Source organism: Pteropus vampyrus, unplaced genomic scaffold, assembly GCF_000151845.1.
Source record: "Pteropus vampyrus isolate Shadow unplaced genomic scaffold, Pvam_2.0 Scaffold20, whole genome shotgun sequence".
Lineage (NCBI taxonomy): Eukaryota > Metazoa > Chordata > Mammalia > Chiroptera > Pteropodidae > Pteropus > Pteropus vampyrus.
In genome coordinates, this window is record NW_011888801.1 from 6,830,654 (window position 1) to 6,836,853 (window position 6,200).

General features: G+C 45.0%; 1 long non-coding RNA gene across 1 annotated transcript; it reads left to right on the forward strand.

Annotated features, from left to right (window-relative positions):
- Positions 1-1,879: 1,879 nt before the first annotated feature.
- On the forward strand, positions 1,880-6,181 carry LOC111736520. Its single transcript, XR_002779203.1, has 4 exons — positions 1,880-2,033; positions 2,365-2,490; positions 5,637-5,774; positions 6,046-6,181. It is a non-coding gene; the product is annotated as an uncharacterized LOC111736520 (long non-coding RNA).
- The last annotated feature ends 19 nt before the right edge of the window (positions 6,182-6,200 follow it).

The window sequence follows — 6,200 nt, forward strand, 5'->3', positions numbered from 1 at the left end:
TTGAAAAAAAAAAAAAAATGGAAGACTTCACTCAGAAACCCCCACCAAACACACAAACATCTGCATTCTCACCCAGCTTTTCCTCCTTTCTCCTATCTCCCTGGAGGCCCATCTGTCCTCCAGACTTTGGCCACCCTCTTATTCTGAACCCCGATCCTTCCCACCTTTTCCAGCAAGCATCATCTCTCTTTTCCTCCAGACTCTTCAATCTCTCCTCTTCTACTGCTACTGCTACTTCCCTTCATCATTTATACAGATTCAAGTTTCCCCTTTCTTTAAAAAAAATTCTCTCCCTCAGCCTCTCTCATCTTTCAGCCAAGAATGAACCTCTGTCTCATCTTTATTTATTCTCCAGCCCACTGTTAACAGGCTTTGACCAAACAATTCCACTGAAACAGCTCTTGGAAGCTGCCAACCCCAATGGTCACTCTTCGGCTTTGTCCTGAAGGCCCTCCTACAGCACTGGAAACTGGCGACCACTCCTTCCTTCTTGAGACATTCATTTCCCTTGACTCCCATACACACCACCCTCTGGCTCTGCTCCTTCCTCACTGGCTGCTCTTTCTCAGTCTCCTTGGTCCTTCTCCTCTTTCTCTTCCCGTTTGTGTTCATCAGGATTCTGCCTCAGTCCTTTTCCCTTTACATCTCCCAGTTCCAGGTTAATTTCATCTACTCCCATGGTTTTAATTGTCATCCATGTACTGCTTTATCACTATCCATTTTCCTCTTCTTTCTTTCAAACAGGCTCAGGGACCTAATTTTTTATATATTAAAAGTGCATTTCCCAGCCTCCCTTGGAGCTCAGGCTTGCCGTGTGACCAGATTTGATTAATGAGGCATGAGCAGCAGTCTGTGGGAATTTCTGGGCAAGTTTTGCTTTCTAATACAGGTGTAGCTCCTTCCTTTCTACTCTTTTGTCTGCCTATCTGGAATGCAGGTGAGAAGCTGGAGCTGAAACAGCCATTGAATTACCACAAGCTGACTCTAAGGATGAAAGCTTCTCAGTAAGGAGAGCCAAAGCAGACCTACATAATGGACTGGGGGCCTGAATGACATTGTGGAGCCGCTGACCAGCCTTGCTCTGCTTACTTTATCTTTAGACTTTTCCTACATCAGAAGTTTTCAACTACAATAGAAAACAGCAATAAAACCTGTTTGGCTAAAGCAATGTAGTGGGGTTGCTGTTACAGAAGCTGAACACAAATCCCAAACTTATAGCTTCTGCTTAGATGTCTCTCTTGAACTCCAAACAGCAAACTAGACCTACCTCCTCTGTTTAGGGACACTTCAAATGGAAGAGGTCCAAGTTGTCACTCCTCACCAAATACACACACACACACACACACACACACACACACACACACACGGTCACTTGGATTCTTTCTCAGTGAAGAGCATCACTGTCTATGCAGCCAGATTATGTCTCTTTATTTCTCAATTTCCTATCCAATTAGTCACTCCTCAGTTCGACCTTCTAAATGTTTTTTGAACCTGTTCACCTCTTTCAATTTCCTCATCATCTACTTCTTGAATCGTTACAAGTTTCCTTCCTAACTATTCTTTACTCCAATCTTGTTTCCTCCAGTCCATTCCTAAAGCAATGTTACTGTTCTGCCTAAAATCTTTCAGTGATTGCTTAGGGCCTAAGGAATACCAGCCATATAAGGCTTTGCCAGGAATTATCATGTCGGTCCTTTATGCCCCATTTTTTTCTTTGGCATAGATGTTGCCCTAGTAAACACAGGAATAGGCATGTGACTCAGACCTGGTTCAGTTGTGGAATCCTCTCTCCTCCACCAGTGATTGGTCCAAGAGTGGGCATCTGGCCAGAGCTAGATCAATTAGTCTTTCCCTTGGATTTTTTCATACCAACCTTGAAGGGAGAGTTATTCAGTCACATTTCCCACATGCGGCAAACCTCAGAGCACTAAAAGACAGAATGAGGGGCTCCTGGTCTGGGTAATCTGCAGGATCAGCCCCCAGCTTCTAGAGTCATGCTGGTCTGAAGTTCTTCTTTTGATTTTGTGAGTGACGTGAGTATCCTCAAAGTAATCTCCCTTCCTTTGGCCTAAGCTAGTTTGAGAGGCATTTTCTCATTTCCAACTAAAATGGTCTGACTAGTGTGAAGATCCTTAGTAGTCTGGTCTCATTAAGGCATCATTCCCAGATAAGAGTTCCTTACAGCTTACAAGATGTTTTATAAATGTCATTTCATTTGATTCTTACTATAAGTTTGTAAGAATCTTACTATAAGGTGGGTTTTACTATTGTCTTGACTTTATAGGTAAGACAACTAGGCTCAGAGATGTAAAGTGTTTTGCTCAAGATCAAGAAGATGAACACCATGTCCCTCTTCTTTTCAAGCTGCTTTTCCCAAACCCACCTGTGGCCTGTATACACACAGAGGTGCTGCAAAGTGGAACCCAGGATGAGTAAAAGCAGCCCTGGGACCAGACCGGGACAGATCTAGGACCTGACCAGGACAAAGGGGTAAGGAGGAAGTCAGAAGAAGATAAAGGCCAAGCTCTTCCATTTAAAATTTTATTATAGCCAACTCCAGACCCAGAAAAAAAGAAATTCTCAGCTTCTTTCTTTCTCTACTTCTTGTACTGCTTTTTTGTTCCCATAATCGACACCTCAGGCTTGCAGTCTGCACTATATATAATATAATTCAGCTATATTCTTGGCAATTATGGTTCTAGAGGCTAGCCTGGAAACTAAGTCACTGGTTACAGTACAGCCTTTTTGAGTTGGGGCTGTCCATATCTCACTTTTTTTTTAATAAAGGAAAATAAAATGGGCCTGATCTGCTTTGAGTGTCCCTGATGCTCTCTGAAGTCCCCTCCCCACCTCTTTGTGCTGTAAAAATGGGTCAGGTGAAGTGCAGTGGATCTAATATTGCAGCTAGGAATGGTAGGTAAGTGACTACTGGTAGCCATAGTGACTGTGAAATATGGCCTGATTGGGGGTGGGGTGGAGGCCATGCTGGCTTTCTGGGCATTTCCCACACCCTCTTCATGCCAGCGGCAGTGTGGCCAACTGGTCCAGAATGGAGCTGTCTCTCAAAAGGAGCTCAGGCTGGCAGGACCTCCAACTTCACCTAATCCATGGTTCACAAAATTGGCTTCCCCTTATCCTTCCTCCTTTTTCTAAGCTCATGACCTCCTTCACATCCAGGAGTAAGCAGAAATCATCAGGTATGAATGATCATCTTTCCAATCCTAACCTTCGCTGGAAACATCTTCTCTGCCTCTATATCTCCCTCCTTAATAATGGCAGAGGTACCTCTTTATCACAGGTGTCCTCTCCATTTGTGCCTATATCACTTCTCCTTTCACTTTTTCTTCAGAATACTCTTGCCTTCTCTCCTGGATCATTCCTATCACCCTGCAAACCTGCTCTAGTAACTTCCATATTTAACAAAATCTAACAAAAATTCCATATTTAACGAATTCTAACAAAAATTAAAATTAGATATGGCTACAAGCATCAGAAATCAGAGGATTAAAAAAGACAGAAATTTCTTTCTTTTTCTCATATACAAAGTTAAGAGTTAGGTACCACCCCAGAGCAGGTATGGTGGCTCCCTACACAACAGGAATCCAGATTTAGTCTAACTAATTCTGCTAACATGCTCGACACATGGTTTCTACTTCAAAATCTAATATGGCCACTTGAGCTCCAGCTACATATTTACATATTCCAGTGAGCAGGGAAGAGTAATGGCTGAGGAAAGCACACCACTGTCCTTTAAAGCTAGCTCCCCTTTTGGTTGGAAATGAGTCATATGACCATACTTAGCTGCAAAAGAGTCTGAGAAACTTGCTTTTATTCCGGGAAGCCATGTAGCTAGCTAGAATTTGAAATTCTATGCTGAAGAAAAAGGGAGAGAATAGTTATTAGGGTCATCTAACAATCTCTGCCAAAGCCTCCTGATTCCACATCCCATTCTAGACCCTTTCCAGTTCCTCTTAGACAAGTTCTCCAAACATGGCCTGGCTCCCTCCCCTCTACTCCAGGGACACTGCCCTTATCATGTTCACCAATGACTTTCATGTTGCCAGAGTCAAGGAATCCTTCCCTGTCTTCATCTTATCTAATCTCTAAGTAGCATTGAACACAGCTGACCACTCCTTTCTGGAAACACTTTCCTTTCTCAGTCTCTCGGATACAACACTCTCCTGGGTCTCCTCTTGCCTCCCCAGCCTCTCTTTCTCGGGTGTCTTTCCTGCTCTGGCTCCTCTGTCTTTCAGTCCCTCTTAAACCCTCTCCTGCATCCACCTCCTCACGATAGCTGATCTGCTCAGATCCCATGGCCTTTTACTATGTATAAAATGATGCCTCCAAAAGCCCCATATCCAGCCCTGGCCTCTCTTCTGAGCTCCCAGTGACTAGACAGTTGAATTGGATCTCTGACAGTCATTTCAAACTCAACAGAGCTAAGGCAGAATTCTTAATGTTCCTCCCTGAGATGCAGTCTCTTTCCTCCAGGCTATCTCATTCAATAAATGAGGCACTGTCCATTCATTTACTCTTGTCAGAAACTTTAAAGTTATCTGTGGTTTTCCCAACCCTACCCTCGCCCCCCACCCCACCTGCCCCCATTCATCCTATCAACTGTCCTGTCAAGTCCATGTCCAAAATAGCATCTCTCAACTAATCATCATAGTGTGGCCACCACTTTAGGCCAAACCACCATCATCTTTGGCCTGGACTGCCACAACAGTCTAATTGTCTCTCTGCTTTTATTTTTGCCTGCCACCCACCCAATTTATTCTTTACACAGCAGTAAATCAGAACATGTTTGTCTTCTGCATAAAACCCTTCAGTGGTTTATTAAAAAGTCTCCATTCACTGACACAGTCTTGTATGTCCTGGTCTCTGCCTACCTCCCCACTTCATCCTGGTTCTTTTCTGGCTGGGGGTGCGGGGAGAGCAGTGTGTGTGCTACTCTAGCCACACTGATTTTTTTTTTTTCAGTACCTTGACACATCTAAAGCTTACCTTATCCGGGCCTCAGCATATACTACTCATGACCTGAAATGTCTCTGTCCAGCTTTTTCCAAGGCTATCTCCTCATTCTTTTGACTTCAATTTCAATATCACTTCCTCAAAGACGCTTTCCCTGATGACTCTATCAAGTAGCTCTTATTCTCTCTCCTACACCCTCATTTTTGTCCCAGCATTTTCTTTAATTTGCAACTATTTGTCTCAACTAACGATAAGTTTTATGGAGCAAGAGGCCTCAGCTTTCTTGTTCATTGCTGTATCTCCCAGCATCAAAACAGACCTGGCACAGATCAGGCACTCAACCTAATACTATCTGCTGAAGTGAGTGAATGGACAGGTTCCCCAAAGCAGTCCCTGAGCTGCCTAGGGTGTCACAGATGGGCTGCAGCCCCCTCAAAACAAACAAACAAACAAACAAAAAACTGGTAATGGACTGAACAGTCTCTTTTTCAGACCTTCTCCTTACAATGGACTTAACCTGCTGGTTGCTTGTACTTGAATATGGTGGTGCAACCAGTTTCTTGGCCCAGTTTTAATAAATCTGTATTTCCTATTGCCCAACAGAGCAATCCACCTCCCCCTGAATGATTTAAGAATCAGTAGTGTTCCTGTGTCTCATTTTACAGACAGGTGGGCTGAAACCGCAGAGATCAGTCTTTTAAACCAGAACCCAGCCAGCAGTGTGAGTACCCCTCCACCAGACTGTTCCTGGAATCTCCTCCTTCAGCCTAAAGAATCTTCCCAGCCACCGCCTCAGGATGAAGGTGAAGAACAAATCTCAGCAGGAGATTCAAAGAAACTAGATATTTTTAGCACCGAGGCCCACAGGGGCGAGTCTTTACCGCCCAGTTTGCAAAGAAATTTTTTAAAAAATGTTAATTTACTACCTTTCTCTTGAAGCTAATCCCCAGCCCTAGCCTCCCAAGCCCCGGCAGGACGCCACCTATTTTCAATACAGCCCACCTCTAACCGGTCACCCCCGTATTCTTGAGGTGTGGCCTCCCCTAGGCTCCCACAAATCATGCTTCTCCCAAGGCTCGGGTCCGGCCGGGACGGAGGCGAGGCCGGCGCGGCGCTGGTGCAGCACGTCTCGGCCGAGCGCTCGCTCGCGGTGGCCACGAGGGCTCAGCCCCGGCCGGGGTAAGGCCTGTGCCGCGTACCCACGGAGGGGGAGGACCCGGGCCGCCCCC